Source organism: Phalacrocorax carbo, chromosome 7 (genome assembly GCF_963921805.1).
Source record: "Phalacrocorax carbo chromosome 7, bPhaCar2.1, whole genome shotgun sequence".
NCBI classification, from domain to species: domain Eukaryota; kingdom Metazoa; phylum Chordata; class Aves; order Suliformes; family Phalacrocoracidae; genus Phalacrocorax; species Phalacrocorax carbo.
This window is the reverse complement of record NC_087519.1, coordinates 17,254,605-17,276,253: the sequence shown is the minus strand read 5'-3', so window position 1 is coordinate 17,276,253 and position 21,649 is coordinate 17,254,605. Positions and strand designations below refer to the sequence as shown.

Here is a 21,649-nt window from a genome sequence, read left to right as displayed (position 1 = left end):
GGAAAAGGTAACATTGTATTTGTCATGTTGTCCTGTGGTATATTTGCAACTCTTCACTTTATGTTGGTATGGTTACAATTACCAGGAATTCTGATGCTATCGAGATGGTTACACAAATTTAAGTTATTGAGCATGTGGAATATGATCTTGTTTTAGATCCAGAATGGAAATTTTAATAGCTTGCCTTTAATACTTCTAATAAATCACAAGTTGAAATGACTAGTTTACCTCATAGAAAGATGTGAATCGCTCATTGCTGCTTCTTCCAAGAGTTGCCTCACTTGTTCTGAATTTGGAAATACTTCCAGTGGGCTGGAAAGTTTCTGAATTGCTAGATTACCCATGCACATTTCTGCTAGGAAGGCCAGATCAGGATTTGTTTAATACTAAGACTGTAGTGTTTTTCTGCTTAGTAGTCATCTGTTTGCAAGGTTCGCTCTCTGCTACCTTTAGCTTATTGTAGGGGTGCTGCATGTTTCCATGTGCGTCCATATATTTTCTTCGAAAGAATCAGTTCAAATAAGGGAGTAAAAACTTCTGTGAAACAAATGCCCTACATACAAGTGATGATGGGCTCACGGTCTAAAAATGTAAGCTGCAAGCAGTAACCATTTTGTGGAATGCCTATCTTGTCAGCAAGTGCTTATGAAGTCTTTTAATACAGGTAACCTTTGAAGGGCTGTATAAAATAGGTAACTTTTAAGCACAGGTTAGATCCCTGTTCTTCTGGTGGAGAAGTTGGTTGCTAATCCCAGCCAAGGTTTCCACAATCATAGAATCATAGAATCATTTAGGTTGAAGAAGACCCTTAAGATTGTCAAGTCCAAATCAAACTAGTCCACAAATACAGAAAGCCAATAAATTCAGTGCAAGAAAAAAACCCAAGTTTTTTCAAAAAGAATTGACTGGTAGAGAAAAGCAGTTTATCCTCAGACTTCCAAAGGCTGTTGCAAAGGGACATCTCTTAAAGAAAACAAACTAAATAAATAGTCGAAGATGTGGTTTAATTATGCAGTAATTCTTATTATTGAAAAATACAATAGGAGAAAAAAAAGGGTCACTGAGTCACATACTGTTTTCAAGCTCTAGAAAAGCAATAAAGTGATATGAAACAGAAGAATAAGGGAGAAACTGAGCAAGCTTTCAGGGAGGAAGATTTAACTTTGTCATGCGATTCAGCATAAAGGACTGCAGGAATGTGAGGGAGTGGAGCTGGAGCTGCAATCCTTATGGGGCCATTTGCTCTCTGTGTGACCTTGCACCATCAACTTGATCTCTGTGAGCTTCACTAAATGGAAATAGGCAAAAAGCAAGCTCAAACACTGCGCTGTCACTTAACTGCAATTTCTATAGTAATCTACCAAAGAGAAAAGATAAGAAAGCGTGAGCCCTCCAGCATCCCAAAAACAAGAGCCAGTGAAAGTAAATGTTTCTTATTACCCTCCTCTGTACTTCACTTTAGTCAGGTAAATATTCCAAATAAATGAGGGACTGTTAATGTTCTGGAAGTAAGCATGTATAAATACAATTGCAGAATCAAAGTCTAAAAAGCAGCAAATAAATCAGTGCTGTTTACTTTAGGATTTTATGTTGACTGCTCCCAGTAACCAGATGTGAGGTCTACAGACTAGCATAAAAAAAGAGAACTCCCAAACTGTGACTAATCCATACCGTCAAACGTCTACAGGCTTGCTGACTGACTGGAAATGTTTTTTTTGATCTGCGGACTTTCTGAACTTCAGTAAATGCAATAATAAGAGTAATGATTTGCATTAAAATTACATAGTCTGATCCTACTTATTAGTAGATGACATCTGAAAAGTGCAGTGCCCTCTTCCTATTCACCTTCAAAAAGTCTCAGTCAGCATTTCAGACCAGCAAAAACTAAACTAAGAGAATAAGCTTTTCTGCCGTCTCATTTGTTTATTTTATGGCTTTTCCCTATGGTTATGCACTGGTTAATCATGGCTGCCTCAGCTTATCATCGGGAGAGGGCAGTCTCACAGTATACAGTGTCCAAAATTGAAATCTAAGAAGGTAGGCAGGGTCTGCCCAATATCAAATCCATCAACACTGATCATCAGAGCCAACAGCACTGTTGCTAATGTTTTAAACTTAAAATTACCTTTCTGAGGCTGAGGAAAGAGATAAGCATCACAAACACAATCCTGAAGTAATGTCACTGTCTTTGTTTTGGATTTGCTGATATTTAATGGCTGATGGCTGAAGTTTTCTGTATTTTTAGAAAAGATTTTTTCATCAGGTAATTGCCTTGTTCACTTTCTGAAGGACCATTCTACTCCACATTAAACAGCCAGGAAAAAATCCCAGTCTTTGGTCTGTTGCAAGGCTTTTACCCATTCTTCTTCAAAGAAGTGTGAGCACACAGTTCATTGGCTTTGGCAGTGCAACCAAACTAAGATGATCCCATCTCCTGATACTTATTTCCACAAGTGACAAGTGGCAGGGGAGAAGGTGGTGATATGATGGAAACCTCTGAAGCTGGTTTCATCACTAACAAGAATTGTGTAACCATATCCTTGGGAGCAGTGTAAGGTGTGAAAACTAAGGCTTAACTAACATGAGACTATTTCAAAATCATCTCTGAAAGAAATCCATGCTCTCACCTAACCTAGTTTAAACATTCAGCCTGTAAGTTGAGAGGATGCTAAGATCCCACAAAAGTGTATGTTGTTGATTGTGTCTGGTTTTTCTGCCCATATAGTGCCCTACGCACCATTTTAAATACATTTTGAGATTTTGCAGGTCTCTTGCCTGTAAAATCTATTCTATATGCTTACAATATAGGAGGCTCTACTATTATTAGTATATTAGAGCAGTGTTTATGAAAGCTGTTGCATATCACAAAAAGTTTGTACATCCTACCATATGAAAATAAACTGCTTGGTGTGACTGCAGTTGGTCCTACAATTAAAATGTCATTTCTTCAGTGGCACATATCTAAAAGATGTTATCTTTTGTCTATATATCTATATATCTAAAAGCTCTGTATATATATCTAAAAGCTCTGTAGGTTAAGTCCTGACTTCATGGCAGTCAATGGGAATTTTGCCATTCAGCCCTTTTTTATGTGATGGTGGAAGATTATTTTTTATCATGCTCAGATTTGTATGTCTTTTGGAGAGGTGAATTGTATGAGGCTGTGATTCTGAACAGAATACAGGCTGGGAGAGCTGGTTATTCATTTGTGTGAGTGTGAATGCTTAACTTTGTACAGTGTCTGCCAGCCAGCAACAAAATGTGGCAATTAACACAGATGTCTGAAAATAGGATTATGGAAGTGTTGGTGATATTATCCAAGTGGCAGTACAATGGAATCTATGCTCTTGTTTGAAATCTTGGTATTAGTGGGCATTAGCTAGTTTATGGGAAATGTATATTCCTAGCATATTTATAACCAAGGAAACCAATTGCCTTTTCCTTCTGTAAGAAAATATTACTTTAAAGAGGGATATTGAATGAAGAGATTTCTGTGGAGTTTGTTTATATATAGCTTGTTCAAGATATAATCTAGGAAAGCAATAAATAAAAAATTATAGTAAAAGCACCTATAGTTTTTCATCATCGTCGGTTCCTTTTTGTTCTCTTACATGTATTTAATATATAGGGTTGATTATGAACGGTAATCTAATTTACTCACATCTCTTGCTTTGAAATTTTGGAACCAGCTTCTTAACCTTTGCTTAAACACTTCAAAACTTCAGTGTAAATAGTTCAGATTTATACTTGCATAGCACAACCAAAAAACCTGATCTCGCTGTGTTTTTTTCCATTTCCTGAAATTTCAAGTGCATTAAAATCTTAGTTATTTCCAGAAGTACCTTATTTGAGTAATGCAGACTAAATTGTCTGCATTAATTCAGTTTGTTGTCAGGAATTGTTTTATTGATAGTTTTGAAAATGTACAATTTTAATGTATAATATATTCACATTATTATGAAAATTTCCTGTCCACAAAAATAAGTGTGAGAAATAAGATACCTGTGTCTATAAATAAGCCAATACCAATTTCTTAATGGGAATGACAGGCAACGTTTACACTTTTCATTTGTTCCCAGGCAGAACTAATGCTCTGTGTCCATCCATGTCTCTCTCTCATTTCCTAGTTCATGCACTCTTTGCAATCGAGTCTTGTATGTGGCCTGAAACTGTGCTGGGAAACTGCTCTGTTTCTGTTCCTAATGACAGCAAATGCTTTTTAAAAATTTCCCATTAAAACAAAAATATTCAGTCACCAGCTGAAATGGGTTACAGTAGAGACAACCCAATATCCCAAAGTTGAGGCCTTTTGGTTTTCATTGCCACGAATATTCAGATGGTTGGCAAGGAACTGCCCAAAAACTTGGCAACATGACTGCTGGTAATTGTGGCTGGAGTGCATAAATCCTGCTAGAAAACTTATAGCCTTCTTTGCTGTGGGGCTCACTGAAAGCGGACTGGTCTGAATTTCAAATAGTAAACCAGAAATTACCTACAGAAGACAGGTGGTATTTAAGTGTTGCACAGCTGCTCTGGTTGGCATGTTTTGCTCTACCTCCAATGCCGGTGGGGTGGCAACACTAACGATGGAGATTTGAATGGCAACCACTTCAGTGATTGCTCGCTGATGTTAGTAGAGAAGAGCACAGCATACAGGTTCTTTAGTGTTTTCAACACTGTGGTTTAAATTATCTGTAATTCACATGTCAAACCAGACTTTCTCAATTCTAGCAATGTTCTGTTTTTACACGCTTCCAAACTGTGATACAACATAGTGTAGCTGGTGAAGGCCTGGGACTGGGCAAGTTTCAGAAGACAAGGATGGAGAGGCATTGAGGGACAATCTAGGATCTCTTACGGATCCTGTGCCAAATCCAGAAATCCTTACTCATGTCAAATGATTTAAATTACTTGAACTTCAGGTTCTTCCCTTTAATTTCAGTAGGAGTGTTTCCCCTGAACAAGGACTGCATGATTTGATTTCCTTCACTGCTAATTTCTCAATTTTATCAGCTTGATAGTCACCCACCACTTTCAGAGGGGTTTGGGGGAAGGAATGTGCTCATCCTGTCATTGTTGTTGAATATATTCACATGAAGAACCTAAATATAAACAGATGTCCATTTTTAAAAAGTCAGCATATTGCTGAAATTTAATATTTTTGTTAGCGTCATTGACAAATTTTATTGCAGAACATTCAATTTCTGGTTTGTGTTCAAACAATATTAAGAGATTGTTGCTGCACTGAAATTTGGAGGGTTTTCAATAAGATCACTCTGCAGCATTACTTATTTATTTAGTCTCCTGACTGGCAGAAACTGGAATTACAGAGTTCCTTTGGCTACTGCTACTCACCTTGGGGAATGGGGCGGGGTGAGTGACCCATGGTTTTTCTTCTTTCCTGTTGCAGAGATCGCTGTGCCTAACTGCTTTCCCCTTGGCATCAAATCTGCATAGGAAGCAAGTGGGTTTAAATCATAGGTCTTTGAAGCATAGCCAAGGGACTTCTTTACTGAGGGTGGTGGCTAGATGAAGTGTCTTGCAATCCATGGTCTGTTTGGCAGTGCAAGGGGGTATACACATAGGGACTAGGTTCCTGTTCCAGAGTAGGAACACAGGAGAAGTGTAAGCAAAATGAACCATGAAGAAGTAACAAATTCTTTCAGGTATTGTACAGGTTACTGGTTCAGCAAAGCAATATTTAAATACTTTGTGTGTGTGAATCTGAGTGAGTCAAAACCAGCCTGTTTGTTTTCACGTATACATATAAGTTTGCTGAGAGGATTATCCACCACAATGGAGTTTGAGTAGCTCCTGTTAGTATCAGTGGTAGTTATCTAGAAAAATATTTTCAGTCATTTCTCTAGCATGTTTGGAGCATCCTCACTTTAAAGAAAAAATTTACACTTTTTCCAAGAGATGATAGATAAGTTGGAAAGTTGAACTTAAAAATGTCAAAGGTCTTATTGTCTGGGGACAGCAGCTTTTGCTGCATAAATCTGCATTTGACAAGAGGAAAAGTTCTTATGGTTAGCTGGGTTGACACGTTTAGCCCTTCTGTGAATCAAGTTCTGTTTTCATTTGGGGTGGGAGCTGGGAACAGAAAGAAGATGCAGCATATGCAGGAAGAAGGTGAATTTACTAAATGAAAAGCTTCTGTTTTCTTTACTAGAATAAAACATTGTCTTGATGGAAACAGTGTATGTTAGTCACTGGGAAATTAAAGAACATTTTAAAAAAATGTTGGATCTGTTCTATGAAATCAGTTTAGAAGTCATCAGTAGATCAAGTCTCCTTGGGGTACTGCAGGAACACTGGATAAAATCCAGTTTAAAATTAGGTCAGATTATATTTGCAGTAATATCCAAACTATGGGGTTAGTTGTTCCTGCCTAAAAAAGCTGAAGATAGAATCTATGCTGTCTGCTGCACAAAGATGAAGATTTGTGTGCAGTGCCGCTTCTCAGGAATTCTTCCTTTTAAAAGCTACACCTGTTTTGAAGACCCAGATGCCAATTTTCTCATGCTTTCTCAGTCTGAATGCTATTTCATTCTGAGCATAAACCTGCTTTGATTGCAGTGATATCTTGTCAGATATGATGCTACCCAATGTTAGGGAGCAGGAGACTCAACCTGTCTGGGTACTCATTCAGCTCTCGTCACAGTACTATGTGAACATCTCAGCAATTATAGACATAATTCTGTGAGAAGGGAACTTTTATTGTGATTTTTGTCGTTTTTGATTTATAGAACATGGCTGGTTACTATTTCGTCCAATGCAATAATGCAAGTCTTAACTATGGCAGGTTCTAATATGAAGCATGCTGCCTAAAATGCTATTTATTCTACTCTTATCCATAATTCTTGATGCCATTAAAGGAGAAACTAAATGTCATGATGAATTTAACTCTTACAAAAATGAGGTTTTTGGCTGAAACACTGATGAGAAAGAGTTCTATCTTACCAATGTAAGCATTTTGGAAATTACTCTGAAACCTTCTCAACTGCTTTCATTGTAAATACAAAAGAAAAATATTGTTAATTGCTCATCTCTGCTGTTAGCTAGTCTATTCTAAACTAAGCATATTGAATCATATGTAATACCAGCAGGCACCCTTCTTACTATTTCTAGTACTGCTACATTGTGTCAAACCACATGTCAGTACACTCTGTCCACAGTCACCACCAAAATGGAAGTGGTTGTCTTTCAGTGGAAATAAAGTATTAGATCAAGAATTATTTTCTGACTCCAATTATCTTCTAACATGCTTAGCTCAGCTGAATTATGTTTCATTCACATCTCATTCCCACGAGCCATTCTTATTGTCTCTTAAAGGACTCGCTGCGAACGTTAAAGAGATTCTGCGGGAACTTTCTGTGACTCAATATTTGCTGCCTGTTGCAGAGAGAATCATGGCCTTGTACTTACAGAGGTGTTTGCAAATGGAAATGGACATCTAGCATCAGTAAAAGAATATGACCAAGCACATACAGATTGGAGAATCATGAGAGATGGAAAATATTTAGACGATAAAGCGGTTTAAATTACTAGATGTATTGTAAAATGCAGTTAAATGTCTACACGTTTGCATCTGATCTTCTACCAGTTCTACTTTTTCTGGAGTGTATACAGATAAGTCTATAGGTCCTTCTATTTGCATTCTCATCATCTCTTTCAAAATCTATTTGCTTGGTCTCAATTGCTGTGACTTAGCTTGTTACTATAAAGTCTGTTTATTTTTTGAAATGGAGAGACAGCCTAGGTATGAGTCTTTGTGCTGTACAAGGAGCATCCAGGAACTGAAATCTAGCTAAAACTCACTGTTGGAAAACTGGTCTGGTGTAAGAAATACCTGCTAGAGCACCAAGGTTGTGTATTACTGTTTCTCCATTGTACATAACAAGCTTCACTACTCTACATTATCTACTTAGTGCCATAACTTAAAGCTTGGAGGGTGTTTGAATCAGGGTAAGGGCTGTCTTTCATAATGATGGAAGGAACCGGAACAGTTTTCCTGATGCATCTGTACATCCCAGGGCAGTACAAATTTCTGGATCAGGCCCTCATGTGCACTGTAAATGTTCTAATGTAAATATCATGCAGTATGCCTGTGGCAGATATCTGTCTACAGTAATTCCCAGTTGTAACTAATATGCCTTCTTATTTAATATAGTCCATAGTCAAGGAAAATACCTCCATATGTTTTGTCTTCACTGGAGTTCTCAAGAGTACGCTATTAATTTATTATTTTGTTCTACATTTTTGTTGTGATTAAGCTGGTCAATATACAGGCAATAAGTTTTGGAACAGCTGAAGTGTTAGCATATGTAAAGTTTATCTAGCTCAAATACTTAGTAGGGTCAGTATCCTTGGGTATATTGTAACAGAAGCTCACTGGTCTTCTAGAGAGCCACAAAATTCAAAATATTTATTTCATCGCTAATCTCCTTCTCAGAATCTATCTGAATAGGTCATTTGCTTGGCAGTGTCTCTTGTCCAGCAATTATTAATTCCAGAAGAATAGCGGCTAATGCAGCTTGAGAGCTGACTTCCCTCTGTTTTCTTTTAAAGACAGAGTCATTGCACTAGATAGAATTTTACTGTTCCCTTTCAATCATAGGGTAGTGCCACTTCATGTCTATGCTCCTGTTTCACTGCAGAGTATCTTAGAATTTAGAAGAATGCCAAATAAAAGAGAGTATTGAGTGAAGAGGGATACTTAATTGCTCTCATTAGCCTGAGTATTGAATAACAGTGCAAAACCCTTTTGTGTTTCTCGTTAGGTGAAGCAGTGGATTTTTTCCCAAAATCCTTTATTACTCACTATGGATAGGGCATCACATTGAGTAGACTGCTTAAAGGACTTAACCAGCTTATTTTCACCATCAAATTCAGAAGGGGGGAGGGTGAGTTGCTGAAAGCCTGTATGTATATAGAGTTTTAAAGTGTTTGAGCCAGTATGGTTTCAATGGAAAACGGATAACGGTTAAGATCAGCTTTTGTACAACTGCTTTTTGGCTAAAAGAGAGGTAATTTATATTTAAAGTCTGTGATTGTGAAGCATTATTTTTCACAACAGTGTTTTGCTGAAGCTTCCCCTTTTTTTCCCCTCAGATACTTTACAGTTAGTAAAGCTACCTCTGCTACTTCAGCACAAACAATTTCTTCCTCCATAAGGCCTGTACCAGGTGAACTCTAAATCACAAACTGTGCTTGCCGTCTGTTTTTGGATAATATTTGTGAATAGCTTACATATTTTGCCGCAGTCTTACTGCCAAACTCGAAATGATTGCTGCATTACTATGTTGCATTGACTCCAACTTGAGGTAGGGCTGGGGAGAACAGCTTTAGCAAATATTAAGGGAGCTGTATTAATGTGTGTCCATCTTTCTATGCTATGTTAACAAGCATTAATTGGTACAGACATGTAAAAAAGACTTGCACGTTTAAATATACATTCCCTCTCTCCCCTCATTGCTTTGGGAAGAATGAATGTAACTAGGCTGGACATGGTTTACTAACTTAGATTTCTTGAGGGTTTGGAAATGCTTTTGCAATGTCCCACCTCTCCACTGAAATTCTGTGTTGTTTTGTTTCTAGTAGCTTTGCCTCATGGACACAAAGCAATAGGCTCAGTTGCCTCACACATCCATTGTAAGGTGATTGTAAATTGTGGATTTAATACCTTGAAATTACATTTCAGATCTTCAAAATGGTTCTGATACTTTCACACATATGTAACTATTGGCTACTGTAGTATGGAAATTAAAAAGTGAAGTTTTAAACCAACATACTCTGTATTGCTCCCTTTACGATGGTAATGATTATATTATCATTCAAGAGAAGGATTTTCTACTTTTGAAGGATGTACTTAACTACCAGGTGATCATCCTGATATTTTTATTATCAGAGATTCATGGTTTGACCTCCAGCATCCTATTAAAACATTTATACTGAGATGGATCAAGGAGTGAGTCTAAGGCTGAAAGAAATGAAAATGTTTCAGAGTATGTAAGATGCTTTGAAGTAGCTGCAGCATATTTAATTATTTAAGAGTAATTTTCTTAAAAACAAAGAAATTATGAACAGCAAACTCTGAATAAACAGCTTGAAACCAAAATATATGTGTTTGATGCTATCTAGGGATTTGATGCAGCAGTTATTGTATGGGTTGTTTTTGGCATGATGATGAGAATATTTCCAGAAAGATTTTTAAATGTTAGTACCTACATTGCTCCTACTCCTTTAGACTCACAGCTGTATACCAATCAAGCTGAAGATGCTTTTCATATATAGTTTTGGTGACAGGAAACTATGTATTTTAATTATGCATTCTGCAGTCCAGAGCTAGAACTAGGATTTGCAAGACTGTGAAATTTCACAATTTACTGCCTTCCAGAGACAAATCTGACCTATCAGAAATATTTTTACAATTAAGGGCTAAAACTCCTTTGTGCAATTATCTGGGACAGAGTCCAGCCAGGTGCAAGAAAATCTTCCTTCTTTCTCATTTTGAACTCTGAACGTATGTGTATCTAGGACTGCACTTGGATATTTATATTTCTTTGGGGAGAAGCCACAATGTGAGGTTTATAAATGCAGAAATTGCTGAGAACTCTTTGTATTAATACTAACAATTTCCTTGATGGTAAACAGCAGCATCGAAGTTTACTGTATGACAGCAAAAATATTATGAATGAAAGATACTGCTGTATCTAGAATAACTAGGCACTCTGGAAGAAGGAAGAAGTCAATCAACAAACATAGGAAGGCTTGTGGGCTCTGGAGGTCCTAGGTTAGGAAATTGAACCCTTTAAAAGAGCACAGGGACTTAATTCAGTTTGCCCCAGTGCCAGTCTCCAGTGGTAGAGGTTCTGCAGCCTCCTTAAGTAAATGGTGCATAATTATTCCTTCCAGTGGAAATTTTTGTGTGAAGTATAATATAAATCTGCCATTCCACAACTTTGGCCAATTACCTCCTGTCCAGTTCACAGTGCACAGAGGAACACTTTTATTCCCTTCTGTACTTTATTTCTACTCAGAGACTGTAATCCATTCTGGTTTTTTCAAAACAGCACCATGATTTGAATCTTCCCTCTTTGGTTGTGTTTTCTAGAGGGCTGGTAACTCATGGTGTCCTCTGGACGATCTTCAGATGGACCTGTGTCTAGAAGTGGATGTAGTGCTCCAGCTGGATGTTAGAACTACTGATGTGATTTGCAGACTACCTTCTGCTTTATACCTACTCGTACAATACTTGCTTGTTCTGGATTCCTTGTGTAATTACTGCTTAACCATTAGTTAGTCTGTGCTTGTGCAGGTGGTTATTCTGTCATAAATGTAGGATATTGCACCAATCCCGTTTCAAAGCCTTTCCCAGGCTGTCAACATCTTTTTGAACTCTAATCCTTCCCTCCAATATTCTCGCTGCCTTTCCCAGCTTGGTGTTATCTGTCAATATCATCTCTCTATGCCATCATCTACTTTGGGCATGAAGACATATGCTGGAACCGTACTCTGGAAAGATCTTGCAGGTTCTCTCTCAATACATACCAAAACCCAGCCAGTGAACTACTGAGGATAGTTTTTGAACCAATTTTGCACATCCCTTACAGCAGTATCTTCTACATGGATTTTCCTAGCTTGAGGAAGTGTGGCTTTAGAAGTGGCTTTAGAAAAGCCAAGCTAAATCACAGCCACCACTTCTCCTGCACGCAGAGCCTGTGTTAGAAGGAAATTAAATGGGTTTCACAAGATTTTTATCTTGACAAATCCATACTGGTTGCTACTGCTGCCCTGATTATTTTATGGGTGTTTATGAACAGTGGGTTTGAATTCTTCTAGAATTTTTCCAGGAAATGAAACTGACTTGACTTGTTAAGCATTTCTCAGCTCCTCCTTGTTCTGCACTTCGCAGCTCAGAAACTGTTTGTCCCTTTCTAGGTTTCTGTCATCTGACACACCCTCCAGAATTCTCAAAGATAACAACCACTCTGAGATTGCTTCAGTAATTTCTGAAAGTGCCCTCGGGTGAGTGCATTGAGCCTGACTGCTCTAGGCACCCTGGGTTTATCTGCAGGTGACATGGCCTGATGCGTGACCACTTGAAGGTCTGATGGCGAAACCTACATTTTCAGCTCTTTCCAACTGTCTCAAAAAAGCAAACTCTAATGGACAATATGGGGGAAGAGTTGCCACATACTTTGTTTAGAGTATCTGCTTCTATTTATTGCATGTAACGATAATCTAGCAAAGTTTGTGGCCAGAAGGGCACATCAAATTGGAAAGCACTCTGGCATGCCACTTCCCTGCAGTGGTGACTGCAGCCCTCCTCAGGAAGACGCCTTACAGCCCTGCTCTGAGCACCCTAGTGCTGTGCTGGGAGGCATGGGTTTTAGGGTAATTCCACAAATGAGTGCAGGAGAGACAGATCCTAGTTCTGTGGGGCAAAACTCTCAATGTGAAAACAGATACCCTACTTTTCCCCTTAGCTGAGAGAGATATGGGAGGTGAGAACTTAATCTTTGTTAATTTGAAGTCCAATTGCTAAGAGCATAGAGGCTAGTAGTACTAGGGTCAGAGCTAGTGGAGACCAGCATCCGGCATCAGGGAGCATTAGCTGGCTTCCCAGTGCCTTCCAGTTATATTTTCCCAGATACAAGCTCACTGCGTTGTTACCTTTCAGTTTTCTGCAGGGGTCTTAACATTCAACAATCAAAGCGTGAAAACCTTGAAAACCTACATTACCCAAAAAAAAAAAAACACAAAACAGCAGCATAGTTAGTAAGAAACCTTGAGTGTCGTCAACAATCATTATAGTCTTTTATATAGCAATAGTCTTAAAAATAAATGTAATGTGAAACTAAATCTCCAAGCACTGAATATTTAGGACTTTATCTGCTACCAGAGGGAAAGCAGCTTTCAAGTTAACTGACTGAGCTCCAGGTCAGTGGTATCCTAGTGAAGACATTGTCCTAACTAACATTCATTTTTTTAACTAATGTTTATGAGAATGTAGGAAATAAATATCTTTGAGTATGTAAATAAAAGCACAGAATGTTTTAACTAATCCTTAAGAATTTATTTGCCTATTAAAGGACTATGGCAGGAGGCCAGAGAAATACACTTAAAACATTTTAAACCTAAAAATACCTATATGAATATTTAAGTAATACAAGTATCTTGAGTATTTCAGAAACACTCATCACCTCATAATAATTTTCTTTTACTTAAGTCAAGCCTTAAGTATATAAGGCTCAGTGAGAACATACTGGTATGTATTTCCTAAGGGACAGTGACAGGCAGTATGGGGCTGACTTTTAGCTGCTGATTGTTTCTGGTTTTATTCTTTCTGCAGTGGCTCCTCAGGTGGTAATTTCTTGGTGTTGTTCCAGAGCAAAGAATCCTCAGTCACAAATCCTTTAAAAAAGGCATTTTATCTCCTTTCTTGCTTTGCTCATTGATACATGCATGTGCTAAGGATCCTGTGTATAAAAAGTATAAATGTAGATGCTTTCTTTCAGTTACAAAGCTTTCCTGTGTAGCACAGGTTACAGCTTCTCTCCTTAGCTGTGAAGATGCGAATGCCAAACCTTTCCATGACAAGACTCTTGTGTCCCTGTGTCAGGAATAAGCACTTCCCTGGCAGTCTTTAGCTCCCAAGCTAAATAACTCACAGAAGCATAACTTCAGAAAGCACTTTGACTTTAAACAATCATTACTTTTCAGAGCAAGTTCTATTTAAGAAAGAAAAGAAAAAATCGTTGCCAATCATGCAACAAAATGAGTCAGTGAGAGCTGACTGACTTTGTACAGGAGCTTGACAGCAAAACCCAGCAGCATTCAGTGTCCCCTTCTTCCGGTGATGTCAGATTTGGCTATTTGGTGGATTTTATCTTCATATCACAGAAAGATTAGAATGCACTTCAGTGAGGAGTGACTTCTGACATATGCAAAAGTGTGCCATTAGTTTACATGTAAACTCCATCGATACACAAATACAAGGCAAGATTTTCTGTGGATTCTTATTAGGAATTTTATTAAATACCAGAGACCTGGATATTATACTCATGGTCTTTTCATGAAAGGCATTATTTTGGGAATTTTTAGTGTTCAAATACAGAATTCATGTTTTAACAGGAGAGAGATCTCCAAGACATTTAACTTTGTGAGCCTAAATATACTCTCTTAAGAGATGACTGAAAGCTTTTGTCTGGAATGTTGCTGGGGGCTTCACAAGCCCAAACTTGAGTCTCCTTTCTTCCCATCTACCTCTGGCATTTATTATTCTGAAGTGTGACATGAAGGAAGTCCTTTTTCAGTAGAACTGATTTGAATAGAAATGGCCAACCACTCGGTGTAAAGTCTGAAGGCAGGATCTGGAAGTATATTTACTAATGTTCCCAAAGTATTGATTTTATACAATTTTATGTTACTCTACTTTGCAATTTTTTCTGGGCTTCTAGTGTGCTGATGGAGATAGAATCATATTTCAAAATACGGATCTGGGTGCAAGCTGAGATTTCAGAGATCAGTAAGATTATAATAGAGTCAAACAGAAATACTAAATTCTTTCAGATTTTAAGGGCAGACAGAAAGCAGTATTGAGCTCCTTTCAGAACATCCTAGACCAATAGCAGTTGGTACTGATAGCTCTCAGCCTCCCTCGGGAAGTCATCAGCGCTTCACGGGACAGAGCACTTTATGGTATTTTCCAGATGAGAAATTGCACTGTGTAGCAGGTTTTCTTCTCTGATTAGTCCAGAATTATTTTTCTTTTTTTAAATCTGGCTGGAAAGTGAGATTGTTCAGGTTAGTTGTAATTTTATTTTTCTCTGTAGTTTGGGCTTTCATAGTAAATTCCCTAAATATTTTAATTTTATTTTTTAATAAATTCTTTATAATATCCCTGCAAGAGAAGGCATATTCCAAGAAATGCTGATAGTCTATCTTCTACAAACAGTTTCTAGGGGATGTCAAACCATAGAATTTCTAAATGGTTGACTTAATCAGATTTATGTGAATTAGCCAGTTATGCCAGCAAAACAGTAAAATGGTGAGGAGGAAACTTCCCTACCCTTTAGAAGCACCCATGCTTGACATTTTGGACAGTTCTTCACCCATCATCTTATGAGGGTTTTACTGAGACAGTTTTAGCTGTTGCTGGATATAAAGGGAAGCAAAATGTTTTAAGCTTAAGCAACTGCTGTTTGGTTTTCTTCTAAATCTTCTGCTTACCTAGCAACATTTTAATAACTGTTATTTTACATACTGGGAGCTGTTATTCAAAGCTTCACCAGAAGTACAGTCCACATGAAACTGCTGTCTCCTGGCTGTTCGGAGGGCCAGAGAGTGCAAGTCTCTGTGGCTGCTGTGCACTGTATGCAAAGTGTAAGTGGTGGCTTGTAAATACAGATAAATGCCTTTTAAAATTTTTTTTTTTCACTGACAGAGAACTTTAATCTGTTTGCATAGGGCAGTGGAGACATCCAGTGGTCAGTGTATTCAGTGGCTGAAAAATGGTAGTCTCTGGATTCTGACTGCCTAACAGAAAGGCTGATGTGAAAGCAGGCATTTTTAGGAGGGTTCCCTCCCTCCCCCTCCTTTAAATTCAGAAAAGAGTTCCAAATGCAATACAGTAAAAACTAAGGTCTGTTGAAGAAACTACATTACCTGATCATGTCGTTTAAAGGGATATTGGCGGTGAACCACTGTTAAACATAATTTGTGGCACTTCTACTGATGCCAACAGTACTTACTATTCAGGTACTCATGTAAACCACCTGATTAAGTGCTTTGCTGAACTGAGGCCAACATCACTTTGACATCTACAGTTTAAATTTAACAAGCACATCTTAAAGGTTTTGTAGACAAATGTGTATGTATTGATTTAAACTTAAATGAAAAACTACATTTTGAGCACCAGTTGAAGAAAATGATAGTCAACAAAGAAACAGCAAAGACTAGGAATTGAGAGTTGCGTTGTGGTTTCCCAAAGCCTTTGACTAGACTTCCACTGTGATCGGCAGATACAGAAATACTCTCAACTGGGAAAGACCGGCCAGCTTGCAATAGGCAGTGATTTGAAGCAGGCACAATTCTTTATAGATGCTTTATTTGATTATGGCTCAATAATTATATTTGTAGGATTTCCCCAATGCCTGTAAAAGCTATAACCAGAGCAGAAAAGTACATATTCTGACAATGATCCTCTGCCATTCACAGTGTAAATGCCTGATATTTATGTCATACAGCAGTTATGCTACTGTTACTGTGCAAAATCCCTCGTTGTATGAGTTATTCTACGTATGTAAAAGAAGAAAAAAACCTTTGAAGGTTGTTAAGGCGGCCCTTTGGAAGTCTCACTCTTGTAGAATTCAGAATGGCAGACATGTCTTAGCTCACTGTTGACAGTTCAGAAGCTTTTATTAAACATCACAACTTCCCAAATACCCACCTTCCTCTCCTTTTACAGTGGGACCCAGGTAGACCGTTCATACTGTGTTAAGACAGATTTTTAGTCAGTCAGAATAAAAAGAACTTTCATAAAATCACAACAAATGTACACCTTTTGCTGATTTCCAGATGTCCAACTGGTCAAGAGAGACTTGAATGTGTGTGTTTTTATTAATTACTTGTTTCTAGCTTATTTCTTTTCATTTCATTGGGGAATTATAACTTTCCAGCTATTTTTACTGGATGACAATAAATCTATAAGGTATCATTAATAGTTTTTTTAATGACAAAGGGATCTGGGAGGAACGGAGAAACCAGGAAAATTGGAGTAAATTACAGTGTTTGGAAGTTTCTTATTGCCATAAACACTAAATATGAGGACAAGATTATGGAACATTGGGCCTTTCAGAAGTATTACTGTTTACTTAAGAAAAATCTTCACTGAATCTACTCAGCAGTAGTTCCCCAGGGCTGTTTAACATAGGACTTACTGGATCTGGGAGTAGAACAAGCTGTGGTATATTCAGGTAAAGATGAGGAGTTTGACTGATGACTTACTTTTTGGCTTCATATTTGTTAAAATGTACTTGCAGTTTCATCATAAAAGCTTGAGGTTTTTTTTCTTAATATGTGAACCCTGGTGCAGAAAATATTTTAAATACATATTAAGTTGTTGAGACAAGGAGAACATATGAACATGAGAAAATGAAATGGAAAAAAGGAAATATTCTTCCATCACTGGAAGGAAGAATGGAAAATTATTTTTGAAAAAAAAAATCCAAGCCAGAGTAATAAAAGTTTATAAGAAGTTAACAAAACTGAAAGGGACAAAGTAAAAAAAAAAAAAAACCTCTTTCTGGTTATTGTCCTAATAAGGACAAAGTATCAAAGGAGACTCAAATAAAACAGATCACAGCACATTCTTATTTCTGTTGGAAAGACCAAATGTAATTGCATCATAATTATTTCCTGGAAAATATTTGCATGTTTTTATTTAGAAATCTGGCAACAGGTAACTGCTGTAAAAAGCATTATTCCTTCCGGCCACTTCAAAAACTTGTAACTGTCCATCAGTGGAAAACCAGCCTGATTCAGGATCAGTTTTCTGTTAGGGACCTGATAGTTTCCATTGCTAAATTGCAAAACTCGAACTGATGTTCCAGTACTGGTAACTAAGCCAACAAAGTCTATTATCCTAAACGGTGAAACCTTAAATTGTTTCTGCTTTCTTGAAAGCTTTGTAGGGAACGTGCTGGTTTTTCTTTCCTACACATTTTCCTTCTTTGTATAAGAAACTGCATAAACATAGTTGCCTATGTTTAGTACTACACCACACTTGCCATCCACGCTGAGCTCCGTAGGTGATCACTGCTGGATGCTTTTTCATACGGAATTGTCACATTTAGGCCTGTGTTTTTCACTCTTAAGTCTGCAACATAGCTGTCAGCTTACAGCCACAGCAGTATGCAAAAGCACTAGACTTCTGCTAGTAGTGTATTCGACCTTTGTTTTCCTCTGTATGTACATGTGTCTTGAAGCACTTTCTATATGCAAATAAAACCTTTGAATAGAAACTTTGTTTTCACAAAACTCTAAGTTCTGCCTTATTAAATTACTTATTAAATTACATCTCCTGAATGGAAGAGAAAACTACTTTATTTAGATGACATCAGCCTGTAGAGTTACTGTAGCTTTACTAACAAGTATAGTGGATACAGAAGCTGGAGACTTGCCAGACTCCTTACCCTACTGTTCTTCCTTCTCTGCCCTGTGGGCTTCTGTGGGCTAATCAAGAACATCAGTAACTGCAACTCTATTGCTGAAATCCCACAGCGTTGATAAGCTTCAACTGAAGTAGATGTTACTTCTACTTCACAACTCTTAGGAGTTTTTCTAGTGTCTGCTATGCCCCATTACACTTCCTGTAAAGCAGATTCATAGCTTTTATTGTGAGTAAATACTGAATTACAGCCAATGGCAAGCTAGGCCCTGAAAATAACTGAGCTATGCGGAGACAACTTGTTCCTGGAACAATCGAGTCTGACACATCGTGGATGAGTGTATCTTGGCTCATTCTGGAGAAGCACTGAAGTTGACTTTACAAGGCAGTGTGCACACAGAATGAAGCCTAATTTAAATTTGCTTAATCCCATAATGTAGTATTAGCATGTGATATTTGCTTGCCAAAACCATGCATGCCACTTCTCTATGGGCACCCTCAAGGCATGCTTCTCAAATTGCAGAGCTTGTTATTAACTATTTTTAGATGTTTAGACAAACTTACAAAGACTGACAAATGGTAAAAGCATTCTGTAATGTTCTGTGTAGAACTAGAACTGCTACATGGATAACAACGGGGAGTCTGAGTCTCACATTAAATTAAGATTTGGACAGAGGAACCATCAAGGAGAGTTTGAACATTCCAGTCCCTACCTCATGGCACGGGGAATGTGAAGTTTCTTTGCTGTATCATTTATTTTCGTTGCACCTACAGCTGGCATTGGCTGTGGTGGGAGATTTAATGTGCATGCAGTTAGACACAGTACGTGCTCCAAGTAGCTCATCATCTCAGGAGCTGAAACAGAAAGGAGGAATTTATTACATTTTTTAAGAGTGTACAGTTATGCGCAATGTCATTAGTTTACTGATCAGTTGCATTTTTATTTGATTTGCGCATTATTTTCGGGTTGGTTTCTTTTTGGTTCTGTGGCTATTTTTTAATTTCCCTTTGAACAGCTGAATACATTTTTTAGCAAATGTATTGCAGTTGGAATGCTCTTTCTTGTAACATTTTTTCCTAAGAACATCATTAGATTGAAATTCCTTGCATTGGCAAGCTGCCTATTGAGCTCTCTCTATATCTCAAGCTCACTGCCGAGTAGCTCTACCACTGGCTTGGCCTGCTTATCCACTGTGCCTGTTTTCCTCCCTGCCGCATTTCCTTGGCCTAGAGCTTGGTGAAGATGGAGGAACGCATTGGAAGAGGAAGCTGAAGGAAGGGAGTAGCTGACACGAAGTCCAGAAGCAGCCCCTGCATGTGCTCTGGTGTGGAGCTGCACACTTCAGGGAGGGAATTCCCTTTAGGCCTTCTGCAGAGGGGAGACAGAAGATCAGAAGGAAGGACGAAGGCCTGAGTGGAGGGTGGGAGATGCAGGCTCTGCATGGCTAGGCGGTTTTAGCCCTGCGGAGGATGTAACACATGCAGATGTACACAGTGGCCCCAGCTTGCCTTGTCCTCTCCCTCCTGTTCTTAAGGGTTGTGTCAGCCTTGGCCAGCACTGAGGGGAGGTGAGTTTAATTTGGGGGGATCTTTACTGCAAACCATGCTCTTTTGAGGGCTGTGTGCCTCTGGGCATGGCATAAGGAGCAATGCGCATAATTTGGCTGAAGAACTCCCTTTCCTCAAAGTTTTAATGTTTGGAAATACTCTTTGTCAATGAAACACAAACAGATCTATTAAAAAGCTTTCACAAGTAGGAATGTTTCCAAAATGGTGACTTTCTGCCTTTTTCAATGAGCACTGGTTTTAGATTTGGGTACGTGTTTTTTGAGGACACCAATTTCTCAGGCTTTCATTTAATGAAATCAGTGAGGGCCAAGATCAATGTGGCACAAGAGTAAAATAATGTGGAGTTCCTGTGCGGAGGGGCTAATTCACCTCTTGTGCCAGGCGGTAAGTGAGGGCACAGAGCAGCAGTTAGTTCCAGCCCTGTGTGGCTCTCATGTCCGGCCCGGTGGCGCCTCCCGCCCCCCTCAGGGTCCCGTGCCGGCCGCGGCACAACAAACCTTCGAGAAGGCAGGAGCGGGGGTGAGCGGGGGTCGGCGTGGGCCCCGCCCAGGAGTGCGGCCGAAGCTGCGAGAAGGCGGGAGCAGGAGCACTGTAGGGAGGGCTGGGGAGCCCGAGGGAGAAACGAAGGAGTTCGCTTGCGGGGAGTATTCATTTGTTGTCCTGTTTGTTTTAGTGTCTCATCCAGGAGTTTTCTTCATCAGGAGTTGCTGTATTTTGGCTTGTGCTCGAGGGTGGCTTTCAGACGTCTCCTCTCCCCCTGAGGTGCGCTGGTGCCACAGCAGCCTGGCTACAGAGTGCAGCCTGTCACACTGTGGCGCCTCTTCATCAGTGCGACAACGCCCTGCTGCCCTGGGAGCGTGTCCTGGGCTCATACGAGCCTGTGTTTTCCTAAGAGTGGGATTAAAAGAGGTATAGGATTGTCAGAGCATCAGCCTGTGAGCCCATGCTTGTGTGAGCTTCCCAGCAAGGAACTTCTTAGCCGGAAATGCTGCTGAAGACCTAGTTTGAACTCCAGCCATTGGTTGAAGTGTGGTAATATCTAAATCCCTCCTCTTCTCTTTCTTTTAAAAAACGTGGGGGTGTGTTGCGTAGTTGAATTTTTCTTCCCAAACCCGTACTGTACTGAAATCTGCGTTTAAACAGCCTGTTTAGGGGAAATGAAATGTGTTGATATGGAACTGTGATTTCAATTGGATCCGTTAAATCACTTGTAAGAGAATAAAAGCAACTATAATTCAATGTGTAGGTTGCTCCTACTCCTTTACTCCTGCATTCATTTTGACTATGGCTTACTGTGTGAGCTTCATAAATAGCACTTCAGAAAAGTCATGTTTCCTCTTTTTCCAGGTTTACGCTTATTTGTCAGTACATATGCAATGTGAAATATGTGCTGTGTGTGAATTTTAGTGCATCAATGAACAGGACAAATCGAAAGCAGGTTGTGTTTTGTACTAAATGGTGTTACGCTGGTAGTGACAGACTTCAGGTTTTGCCTGTCTGGAAGGGTAATGATTTCTAAATTAGTGCTCATCTGCAGGGCTTTGTGTCTTGGTAGAACATGTAAAGGATTAATTATGGTAGAAAATTTTCACTGCAATATTTGCTCTGTGATGCAGAACAGGTGCAGTTTGTATTTAAACATGAGGTCTTGGTACCCTTACTAGTGAAGGGGAACCTGTGCTGTGGTCCCATTCTTGCCTGCCTGGGTCTTGTTCCTAGTAGGGAAAGGTGGAAAGTAAGTTTCGACCAAGGACTTGTGAAAAATTAAGTCTTGCAGTTCAGACAAGCCCAGGATATCCCTGAGGCACTTAAGACTAGTTTGGCGTGGATGTTTTAAGAAATGTGCTGGGGTTTTTTATTTAGATAACTTTTCAGTCTATAAAATGAAAATCAAACATTACATGT

General features: G+C 38.8%; 1 protein-coding gene and 1 long non-coding RNA gene across 3 annotated transcripts in view; one reads left to right on the top strand and one right to left on the bottom strand.

Annotated features, from left to right (window-relative positions):
- LOC135314293 (uncharacterized) overlaps positions 1-20,715 on the bottom strand; it is a 52,357-nt gene extending 31,642 nt beyond the window's left edge. The window contains exons 1-3 of one of the 2 annotated variants that reach the window (XR_010373761.1): positions 20,242-20,715; positions 18,889-19,030; positions 5,356-5,449 (exon numbers count right to left, since the gene is read on the bottom strand). This is a non-coding gene — a long non-coding RNA (uncharacterized LOC135314293). Of the gene's footprint in view, positions 1-5,355; positions 5,450-14,435; positions 14,791-16,456; positions 19,031-20,241 lie in introns of those variants that run through there. The other variant, XR_010373762.1, reaches the window with a different exon arrangement.
- Positions 1-21,649, top strand: part of THSD4 (thrombospondin type 1 domain containing 4) — a 345,527-nt gene that overhangs the window by 107,750 nt on the left and 216,128 nt on the right. The gene's annotated exons all lie outside the window — the stretch shown is intronic.